Source organism: Taudactylus pleione, unplaced genomic scaffold (genome assembly GCF_031769625.1).
Source record: "Taudactylus pleione unplaced genomic scaffold, aTauple2 ptg000198l, whole genome shotgun sequence".
In the NCBI taxonomy this organism is placed as follows: domain Eukaryota; kingdom Metazoa; phylum Chordata; class Amphibia; order Anura; family Myobatrachidae; genus Taudactylus; species Taudactylus pleione.
The window spans coordinates 18,441,301-18,453,634 of NW_028284600.1; the positions used below are offsets into that span (position 1 = coordinate 18,441,301).

The 12,334-nt window shown below is 45.3% G+C and overlaps 1 protein-coding gene across 2 annotated transcripts in view; it reads right to left on the reverse strand.

Moving 5' to 3' along the window:
* Positions 1-12,334, reverse strand: part of ADGRA1 (adhesion G protein-coupled receptor A1) — a 1,066,191-nt gene that overhangs the window by 159,336 nt on the left and 894,521 nt on the right. The window lies entirely within an intron of this gene.

The window sequence follows — 12,334 nt, forward strand, 5'->3', positions numbered from 1 at the left end:
GTCCTACTTTTTCTAAGACACTAGGGGCATTCCTCCTATATTAGGTGTCTATATAGACTTCATTTATGATCTTGGCAAAAAGGTACATCAGTTTAGATTGAAAACAGTAACATGGAAATAATAGTAAATACCAATGTATTAGTAACTTCTATGAAGTAGCAATTTTAGACTATTTAGAGACTGTTAAAGTATATTTATAAATGGTAACAGCTGCTCTTAATTTTCTTCTTTAGTGATATAGTTTATGTATTCTCAGTATTCCCTTTATGTTTATTTATTTATTCTCATTTTAGAGTATCATTATATACATGCAATTTTAGTTGTACATAAGGTCAGCTCCGTATTAGGGCGGCAGTGCGCCCTGTGCTGCACTGCCGCCCCTCCCCCTGAGCACATACCATTACCGTCAGGGGGTGGGTGGAGGGCGAGGCTCTTCATCGGAGTTGCTCTGCGAGCAGCAGTGCAGGTCACACTCTCTTTATGTAGACCTCCGGAGCGGGGCAGTTTGCGGCCAGTGAACTTGAAGGATTCTGCCCTGTGCAGAGGCACTGGCCGCACTGCCCTCTTACGGCCCTGCATAAGGTCATTAATTTTCCAGCACTGTTGTTCTGGAAAATGTTCTTCAGTGCTCCTTAACCTACATAATAATATATACAGAGCAGAGCTAACTTATATCAGGCACAAGAGCATGCTATGGGGACAGTTGAAACACACAAAATTAGAGATGTCATTGGAGAAAACAGTAATTTCCTACCAGTAATATGCCTAATGATATATCTTAGGGATGGGGAACCTCAGGCCCGGGGGCCGTATAAGGCCCTCGGAATCATTTGGTCTGGCCTTCGGAGATTTTTTCTTCTAGCCTCATCTGGCTAACAGTGTGCCTAGATTGGCACCCTGCAGCCAGAATGTAAGCAGCAGTGCAGCCTGGAGCGCCCTTAGGACACTCCACAAGGTCACACAGCTGCTCTTACAGCATCCTCAGGATGATCCGGGCAATGCTGTAATCGCCAGCGATTGTGACCCCGCCCCCATTGGATGTCACGCAGTGGGGGGCGTGGTCTGCACCGGGCCTGCAAATAATGTTATATATATCAAATTGGCCCTCGGCAGAAAAAAGGTTCCCCACCCCTGATGTATCTGAAGAAGTGGCCATGACTGCTTTCTCCACTGAAAACATTAGTGAAAGAAGTTATTATTTGCTGGATAAATAGAAGTATCTGCAAATTGAACCAATCATAAGCAGGTGTCATTTTTCTAACGCTGCCAGCAACGAGTTATTGTCAAATGTGCATGCGCGGGGACTGTCCGCACATACGTATATCGCTTCAACCCGGTGGGGCTTCAGCAAACCACGTCAGACTTCGTGGAATCTGGAAAGACTATCCTGGGTCCAGTACTGCTAACGCCATCTATAGATGGCGTAAGGATTTCTATAAAAACAGCGGTAAGTAAAGCTTGCAGCTGTTTGTTAAATATGAAAGTGCTGTCAAAACCCTTTTAGAATCAGAAAGTAGTGCTAAAGGGGTTACAGTATGTGTCCTTGTTAAATGGAGCCCTAAATACTAACTGACATGTTTAAATACTTATTTAACCACTGACCAGGAATGACCAAGTAAAATGAAGAGTAGACAACGAATAATGAGTAACTGAGCAGATATTGAATGCGCTGCAATGGAGGGTGAGAAGTTAAAAGCCACAGAGGTAGCTAAGCAACGATGCAGCTAGCGATGGAAATCACATCATTTTCTCCTCAGCCCCTCTGTTATGGAGTTGGAATAATTAGTGTAGCAGGCCCAACCACAGTGTAAACTTGTTATGTATTGTCATCGTTATACAAATCCTTTACCTGACAAAGAGACATTATTTCTAAAAATAAATGTAATTATGCACGCTAGAGCCACAGGATAAGACCTGGGCTTTTATTGTACTCAGGAATGTTGCAATAAAACAGTAAAAAGGGTTGGGCCCATCACGTCAACAAGCTCTCTGATAGACTCCCTAGCAATGGAGATGGGGGCACTTCCTAGAAATGAATTCTCTAGGGTGCTATCTAACTTTACAGCCTTATTATTATGTGGTATGTGCACATGATAGCAGAGTAAACTGTATATTATAAAATGGGATTACTATAAATAACCAATTTGCCCTGGAGTGTTGTGGTAATTTGGTATTTTTTTTATGTACTCAAAGGCACTTTATCCAAGGAGGTTACCTGTTTGCAGCCATTATAGATTGTAATCATACTGTATTTCTTTTTTCATAACACAGTCCTATACCATTTAGCAATTAGGGACAGCCGAGCAGTAGACTGGAATTTGTAGCCTTGCTTCTGAAGAAGTTGAGGGACAATACCTCAGCGAAACGCGTTAAGCCTTCTAGTGGAATCTCCTTTGGACTACTGGATACCCCTAAATAATCACTCTCTTTTGACCTGGGACAAGTGATTTACAGATTGATTCCAGCCAATGAAAGGACCACCTGCAGCCATCATCTCTGCGAGGATACTTTGCTAGTGAAGACTGCACCACTAGACTTTGAACTGGTAATATGTTTGGATGACACTTTTGCATTTCATGGCTTTTTTATATATATAGTTTACACTACAATATTAAATAATTATTTTTAACATCACAAGCCGCACTTTATAATATGACATACCCTCTATCTTTACAGGAAATTGTATCTTGAATTCTTTAGTACTCTTTTCCATTTCAAATCATCACCAGCAATCTCTCTTCCACCGCTTTAATCTATTTACACTGTAAAATAAGGAAGCCTCCTCAAGAATCTCAAGTCTACTCATTTTAAGTAACATTCCACCTCTCTGTATTAACTTCTCTCCCCCATTTCTTCCTTCTCCTATCCTGATCTGGCAGAACCACATCTTAAGCAGGGATATGCAGTCAGCCTCCCCTGTCATACTCCCTCCCCTATCAAATGCAATACTCAGTGTGAGTTTGCTCTGAAAACAGCTTGCACAAACTCGCACCTAATTGGATTGCCCCCTCATTTTATTTCTGTGCTTGTTCCCATTTGTAAAGAGCTTTGCAGTGTGCTTGCAAATGTTAATACATAAGAATAGTTAGAACCAGAGCAGTAACTAGACTTTTTGGTGCCCTGTGCAGTGTCGGACAGGGGCATGAAGGGCCCACTGGGGGAATGCAGTGATAGGGGCCCATACTTATGGGTGTGGCTAGCCTCCAGAGTGGGTCTGGGCCCTTTAAATATACACATATATAGTAAATACTGCTAGTTAATGTTTGATAATGTACCAGGTTAATAACAGTAGTGCATTGAACATACACAATAGTCCTGTGCAGTATAATTAAGTGCACAGTCTGGAACCTGTTCCCTACAGGAGGGGGTGGGCCCTCAGGCAGTGGGGCCCACCGGGGGTTTTCCCTGTACCCCGGTGGGCCAGTCCAACCCTGGCCCTGTGCCAGAGCGAACATTGGCACCCCCCCATTTTAAATAGGGACATAAGATAGTGTACCTGAAAAAGGGCCATGGCCTCATGGTGAAGGGCCAGGGAAGAGATAGGGGAGGCTAGGAGATGCTGGGGATAAAACAAGATGAAGCTACATGTGAGAATGATAATAAACAGTTAAATTGACAGGTCCAAATAGCGCCCCCTGCCCTGCGGTGCCCTGTGCCATGGCACTGGTCGCACCACCCTAGTTACGGACCTGGTTACAACCAGATGAAACCAGGGGAAAAATGCTGGATCAGAAGCGAACACAAGTTTCTGTATGAGGACAACATTACCTCTCTAAAGTGTTTGGTGGATTTTTTTTTTAATAATGGGTATTTACCATTGATGTTATTTGGTTCAAGCCGAGCTAGATCATCAAATCAAACATCAGAGACAATGAGTTTTCATACACTTTTGTACTGTTATAGTACATACATAACACCCATATTAACTGGTATGTCATCTATTAATCACATAATACAGGAAAATCTATGGATTACATAGTACATATAGATATTAAAGAACATAATATTTCTACAATATAATGAGAATAATTGAATTCATTAACATGCCAGAGCGAACTTAGTTATGAACTGATATCCTCTCTTGCTGTGAGCATGTATTCAGTCTATGAACAGTAATTGTTTTATTCCATGTTTATTGCTTAATTGGTTAATTTATTGCCAGAGCAGCATAAATATTTGTTTGCACTGTACAAATACTATTTGGAAATACTGTTTATACCATGGTGTGCATTTATACATGAATATGTATAGGTAGTACATAAAATTTATGGATACATATTTAATTACTAGAGTAACAATGTAATGTTTTGAATAAGTGATGTATTGTTACATCTATGATGGGCCAGTTATGGGGATGCAAAACATTAATAAGGACAAATCGTGTTTGTCATACCTTACAGTGCAATGAAAATGCAGCCTATGTTATCTTCTGCTGTGCACCTGTTTAGTGTGTACATTATGGCTTATTATTTTGCATAAGAGGCTTCTGTATTGTTCCTTGGTTGTCAGCTTGGATATATTGGGGATTATGTGATTTTTTTCCTTTCTGTCCATAATACTTTGTAGGTGTTATATTATGTGATTGGATATGTGCAGTACATGAATTTAGTGAGGCCAGTAGAGAATAATTAAAGCATATATCACACATACAAAGACCTGATTCTTAGTTGAGAGCAAAAAAGAAAAAGAAAGTAACTTTGCCCCTCAACAACCCATGTTGTGATGCAAGGTTTGCAAATAAATTTTTTTTGCATGCTGGATAAACACTGGCTGCTTTTGTATGTAGCTACATGTGCTGGGCACAGTGACGGAACTCCGGTGGCCAGCAGTCAGGCGGGCATGGAGGAGCAGTTCCAACGACAGGGGAGTACAGGGGGCACACAGAAGGCAACTGCCTGTGCCCTGCTGATCACTGCAGAGGTGCAGGCAGCATTATAGATGCATCTATCTTTAGAGTCCCGAGAGCCGCTATCTCTTGATCTTCAGGCACCTGCAATAAAACTTTATTGCTCCAACTGCCGGTGGTGTCTGAGGATTTGCGACATGTCACACTGTGACACACCGATGAAAGGCAGAAGAGCCATGGCAAGAAAGGGAGTAGCCAGAAGACCCAGAATAAAGTAAGTATCTGTGGGCTGGAGCCAGAGTGATGCAGGGACTGGAGTTGGCAAGACACTGATGGGTTGGATGGAGCTGGAGAGACACTTGGGTATTTGAAAGACAGAAAGGGGCTGGCTGGAGCTGGGGAGACTGGTGGGCTAGAGAGACAGAAAAGGGGCTGGTTGGAGCTGTGGTGACACTGAAGGGGGATGGAGATACAGAAGGGGGCTGGAGATACAGAAGGGGGCTGGCTGAAGCAGAAGAGACACTGGGGGCTGAAGAGACAGACAGGGCTGGCTGGAGCTGGAGTGACACTGGAGGGCTAGAAATACACTGGGGATATAGCTAGAGCAGGAGAGCCAAAAGGAGGCTGGCTGCATATGAAGAGTCAGAAGGGAGCTGGCTGTAGCTGGAGAGACACTGAAGGGGGGCTATTTGAAGCTACAGTGCATCCGGAAAGTATTCACAGCGCTTCACTTTTTCCACATTTTATTATGTTACAGCCTTATTCCAAAATGGAATAAATTCATTTTTGTCCTCAAAATGAAAAGTTTTTTTGAGATTTTTGCAAATTTTATTTAAAAAAAACTAAGAAATCACATGTACATAAGTATTCACAGTCTTTGCTCAATACTTGATGCACCTTTGGCAGCAATTAGAGCCTCAAATCTTTTTTAATATGATGCCACAAGCTTGGTACACCTGTCTTTGGGCAGTTTCGTCAATTCCTCTTTGCAGCACCTCTCAAGCTCCATCAGGTTGGATGGGAAGCGTCAGTGCACAGCCATTTTCAGATCTCTCCAGAGATGTTCAATCGGATTTAAGTCTGGCTCTGGCTGGGCCACTCAACGACATTCACAGAGTTGTCCTGATGCCACTCCTTTGATATCTTGGCTGTGTGCTTAGAGTCGTTGTCCTGCTGAAAGATGAACCGTTGTCCCAGTCTGAGGTCAAGAGCACTCTGGAGCAGGTTTTCATACAGGATGTCTCTGTACATTGCTGCATTCATCTTTCCCTCTATCCTGACTAGTCTCCCAATTCCTGCCGCTGAAAAACATCCCCCAGCATGATGCTGCCACCACCATGCTTCACTGCAGGGTGGTATTGGCCTGGTGATGAGCGGTGCCTGGTTTCCTCCAAATATAACGCTTGGCATTCACCCCAAAGAGTTCAATCTTTGTCTCATCTGACCAGAGAATTTTGTTTCTCATGGTCTGAGAGTCCTTCAGGTGCATTTTGGCAAACTCCAGGTGGGCTGCCATTTGCTTTTTACTAAGGAGTGGCTTCTGTATGGCCACTCTACCATACAGGCCTGATTGGTGGATTGCTGCAGAGATGGTTGTCCTTCTGGAAGGTTCTCCTCTCTCCACAGAGGAATGATGTAGCTTTGACAGAGTGACCATCGGGTTCTTGGTCACCTCCCTGACTAGGGCCCTTCTCTCACGGTCGCTCATTTTATATAGCCGGTCAACTCTAGGAAGAGTCCTGGTGGTTCCAAACTTCTTCTGTTTACGGATGATGGAGGCCACTGTGCTCATTGGGACCTTCAAAGCAGCAGATATTTTTCTGTACCCTTTTTCACGGCTGCCGACACTTGAGACTCCTGGAGGGAGGCAGGCCTACTAGGCACAATAAACTGGGGTGGTCTTAGGAATTACCTTTTCATGAAACTCAGTAGCACAGGATAAAAGTAAAATAGAATTTATTCACAAAAGAATTATAATCAGCAAGGTCTCATATAAAGTCTCAAACAGCACAGATGTTCACATATGCAATAATAAGTATAGGAAAAAATCCCCAAATATATGTGCAGTCTTCAACATATAAGAACTAACGTGGTAGGGAACCCCGAGTCCAGTATGAGGCTAACACCTCAAGATGGCATTGAGGGCCTTTGCCAGGGTAAAACCCCGTAGTAATGGAAATCCGGAGCAGAGTGAGCCTTGCAGAATAATATAGTTCCTGGACAGGGCCGAGCTCTGCGGTGCAGTGAGAGATGAAGCAAACTTGAGCCTTGTGGTGTAGTGAAGTCGGAGCAGGGTTCAGCCCTGTAAGGCGATGAGATTCCAGAACAGGGTTGAGCCCTGCAGCGTGGCTAGAGCTCAGAGCGGGGTTGAGCCCCGTGATGCAGAGAAGATTGAAGCAGGGTTGAGCCCTGTGATGCGATGAGCTTCCGGAACAGGGTTGAACCCTGCGATGTGGCTAGAGTTCGGAGCAGGGTTGAGCCCCATGATGCGGAGAAGGTTGTAGCACGGTTGAGCCCTGTGATGTAATGAGATTCCGGAACAGTGTTGAGCCCCATGATGCAGAGATGACACTATAACAGTGCAGTTGACAACTGTAACAAGGATGAGTTCAATATCCACAGGAACGGAAAGACAACAGGCAAAGTAAATAGTGCAGCAAAATGGTGAAACCACAGTGATGGAGTAGTAAGCAATACTTAGGCAATAGGAACGCTGGGCTCTGTAGTGCAGCGGGTAACTGGCATCAGAAGTTCATCTGGAATATAACAAAGTCCACAGCAATCCACAGGCACAACGGGGACCTGGCAGGAGTCCAAGAAAAGGCCTGAAAGCAACATTGCACAGACACTGAGACACAGTAACAGACTTTATACTAGAGGTCTGTGATCCATAGGAAGTTTCAGAACATGTGACCCAAATGGAATCAGGTTTGAAATAATGAGCAATCTAGGAATCCCACAACCTGATGACACCTGGGAAACAGATGATCACTTTAACACTCTATCCCCTGAATGAGAAGCATGCCAGCAAGCAGGATAGCTCCTCCAACAACCACAATGGAACTTTGGCAAAAGTAGTCTATCTTTATGTCCAGAAATAGTCGCAGTCCTGACACCCTTCCCTAGATTTGTGCCTCGAGACAATCCTGTCTCGGAGGTCTATAGACGATTCCTTGGACTTCATGCTTGGTTTGTGTTCTGACATGCACTGTCAAGTGTGGGACCTTATATACAGACAGGTGTATGTCTTTCAAAATTATGTCCAAACAACTGAATTTACCACAGGTAGACTCCAATTTAGCTGTAGGAACATCTCAAGGATGATCAGTGGAAACAGGATGCACCTGAGCTCAATTTTGAGCTTCATGGCAAAGGTTGAGAATACTTATGTACATGTGATGTCTTAGGTTTTTTTTATTATTAAATTTGCAAAAAAACTCCAAAAAACTTTTTACACATTGTCATTATGAGGTATTGTGTGTAGAATTTTGAGGACAAAAATTAATTTATTCCATTTTGGAATAAGGCTGTAACATAACAAAATGTGGAAAAAGTGAAGCGCTGTGAATACTTTCCGGATGCACTGTACACTGGGGTGCTGGAGACACAGAAGTGGACTGGCTGGAGCTGGAGAAGAACTGGGGGCTGGTGATTCACTGTGAGTCTGTAGCTGCAGAAACACAGGGGAATGAGGCTGGAGAGACATAAGGGGAGATTAAGCTAAAGAGAACTTGGGGGGGAGTGGCTGTAAGTTACCCACAACTGGTAGGATTACTGGCACATTACTTCCTCCTTTGCCCCCTTAGCTGTGTAACTAGACCTGCACCATCAGTGGTGCAAATAGTTTTGATTATTTACTGGTACTGCCTGTTGAGTCGGAACACACATGATAAATGGGCGTGGCCTTGCATCAAAAGGGACATGACCATGTGTCTTGCCACCATTTCTCATCACTCTGGAGGCATGCCCAGCACTCCTGGAGCTGCTGGGCTGTCCCCATGACAGTCACTCATGAGGTCCATTGCACTAAGAACTCTGTGACTCACTTGGCACTGCACCTATTATCGTCAGTAGTGAGATGGTAGGGGTTATGGTACAGTATGGCTCTCAGAAATAATTACTGTCCCACCAAAAATAGAGACTGGTTAGTGGAATTGTTTAAGACTTGCTAGACAATGGTCAATATATTTTTTTTAACAATAATTTTTATTGAGGCATCATAGAACAAATGTTGACAAGTATCACATTATAACATATATAATATGTATAGCAAATACGATATATTCAATGTAACCTTAATAAATGTAATCAAAATAAAAATCGCACATATACAAAAATTGGCAATATTGGTAGTGTGAGAATAACATGTGATGTACACATTTCAACATACAGACTGTCAATGGCAAACATTCTTAATCCGTGTCCCGATTATATCTGGCAGCACAAACATGGCCTTTTTTTTTTTTTAGTAAATATTGGTCATTTTCTAGTTCTTTATTCTGCAGGAGTGTCATGCAACATTGTAATTGCACAGTGCAATAAACACATTCAAGTCTTTGGTAAACAAGCCAAAAAACAGGGGGGCTTAATGAGAGTATCTGTCCATATGGACATTAAATCAAAGTCAGCCAAATTAGTAATATAATTTTTTTTTTAATAAAGGATCTGAAATAAAACACACAAAAAGGGGGGCGCTGCGGGCCAGGGCAGAGTACCCACACCGCCACAGAGTCAGACCTGCCATTGCACCACCACAGACCCTCCATTGCCCCGCCTGCAGCTTCCACTTTGCTGCTGGGAGAGTGACATCTTGTGTCCTGTCAGGAAGAAGAGCCCCGGCTCCTGCCTGGCCTCACCGTTTGCCGGCTCATCCAGAGACACAGAGGTGAGGGCAACTGATAGTTATTGGGGAAGGGGGGAAAACAGAGAGAAACACACAATGATAGGAGGGGGGACACAGAGGCACACAATGACTAGAAGAGGGCAACACAGAGAGAGAGACACAATGACTGGAGGGGGGAAACACAGAGAGAGACGCACAATGACTGGAGGGGGGAACACAGAGACACACAATAATTGGAGGGGAAAAAAACACAGAGAGGCACACAATGACTAAAGGGAGGAAACACAGAGAGAGGCACACAATGACTGGAGGGGGGAAACAGAGAGAGGCACACAATGACTGGAGGGGGGAAACAGAGAGAGGCACACAATGACAGGAGGTGGGAAACATGGAGAGACACAGAATGAGGGGGGAGAGTACACAGAGACACAGAGTGAAGGAAGAGGAGACTGAGAGATACAGGGTGAATGGAGATGCAGATAGACACAAAGGCGGAACATGATGGTGTGGCAGAGCGACATAGGCAGAACATGATGAGAGAGATAATGGTTTGGCTGAGAGATGCATGAGGAGATGGTGTCGCCGAGAGATGCATGAGGAGATGGTGTCACTGAGAGATGCAGGGGAAAGATGTTGTCACTGTGAGATGCAGGGAGGAGATGATGGAGTGGCTGAGAGAAACAGGGAGGAGATGATGGCGTGGCTGAGAGACAATGCAGGGAGGAGATGATGACGTGGCTGAGAGACGATGCAGGGAGAAGATGATGACGTGGCTGAGAGACGATGCAGGGAGGAGATGATGTGGCTGAGAGATGATGCAGGGAGATGATGGTGTGCTGAAAGATGATAGGGGAGAGATGATGGTGTGCTGAGAGGAGACACAGGGGGAAGATGACGTGGCTGAGAGACAATGCAGGGGGGAAATGAAGGTGTGTTGAGAAATTACCCAGGGGAGAGATAATGTAGTGGCTGAGAGACAAAGGGAGGAGATGATGGTGTGGCTGAGAGATGTAGGGAGGAGATGATGGCGTGACTGTGAGATGCAGGGGGGAGATGATGGTGTGGCTAAGAGACACAGGGAGGAGATGATGGCATGGCTGAGAGATGCAGGGGAGAGATAATGGTGTGGCTGAGAGATGCAGGGAGGAGATGATGGTGTGGCTGAAGATACAGGGAGGAGATGATGGTGTGGCTGAGAGACAATGCAGTGAGATGATGGTGTGGCTGACAGACAACACAGTGAGGAAATGATGGCATGGTTGAGAGATGACGCAGGCAGAGAGAGATGATGGTGTGCTGAAAGACGACATAGGGGAGAGATGATGGCATGCTGAGAGATGACCCAGGGAGGAGATAATGGTGTGGCTGAGAGATGACACAGGAGGAAAGAGATGATGGTGTGCTGAGAGGAGAAATGGGGGAGATGATGGCGTGGCTGAGAGATGATGCAGGGGGAAATGATGGTGTACTGAGAGACAACATGGAGGAGATGATGGTATGGCTGAGAGACAATGCTGGGGGGAGAGGATGGAGTGGCTGAGAGATGATGCAGAGGGGAGAACATGGTGTGCTGAGAGACGACACTGGGGAGAGATGATGGCGTGCTGAGAGATGATGAAGGGGGGAGTGGCTGAGATATGATGAAGATGGGAGAAGATGGTGTGTTGAGAGATGACATGGGGGGGCTAGATGGCAAGGCTGAGAGACAATGCAGGGGAGATGATGGCATGACTGAGAGATGACCCAGTGGGGAGATAACGGAGTGGCTGAGAGACAAAGGGAGGAAATTATGGTGTGGCTGAGAGATGCAGGGAGGAGATGAAGGCGTTACTGAGAGACGCAGGGAGGAGATTATGGTGTGGCTGAGAGATGCAGGGAGATGATGGTGTGGCATAGAGATGCAGGGGATCGATGATGGTGTGGCTGAGAGACGCAAGGAGGTGATGATGGTGCGGCTGAGAGATGCAAGGAGGTAATGATGGTATGGCTGAGAGACGCAGGGAGGAGATGATGGTGTGGCTAAGAGATGATGCAGTGAGGAGATGATGGCATGGCTGAGACACAACGCAGGAGGAGATAGATGATGTTGTGCTGAAAGACTGAAAGACGACATAGGGGAGAGATGATGGTGTGCTGAGAGACGACCCAGTGGGGAAATAATAGTGTGGCTGAAAGATGGCGCAGGAGGAGAGAGATGATGGTGTGCTGAAGGATGACAAAGGGAGGAGATGATGGTGTGACTGAGAGATGACCCAGGGGGAAAATAATGGTGTGGCTGAGAGACACAGGGAGGAGATGATGGTTTGGCTGTGGCTGCATCCAATCCTCCGGCTTTAGATAAGTATTTCTCCACTATACCTAAACCTAATTCCTACCCCTAACCAGCCATCTAGTGCCTAACCCTACCCCCTGCAGCCTAACCTCCCCCCACAGCCTAACCCTAATCCCCTGCCACACAGCCTAACCCTAACCTTCCCCCACAGCCTAACCCTAAACCCATGCTGCCTATCCCTAACCTCCCCCACAGCCTAACCTTACCCCCCACAGCCTAATCCTAACCTCCCCCACAGCCTAACCCTACCCCTCGCAGCCTATCCCTAACCTCCTCCTGTAGCCAAACTCTAACTTCCCCCCGCAACCTAAAC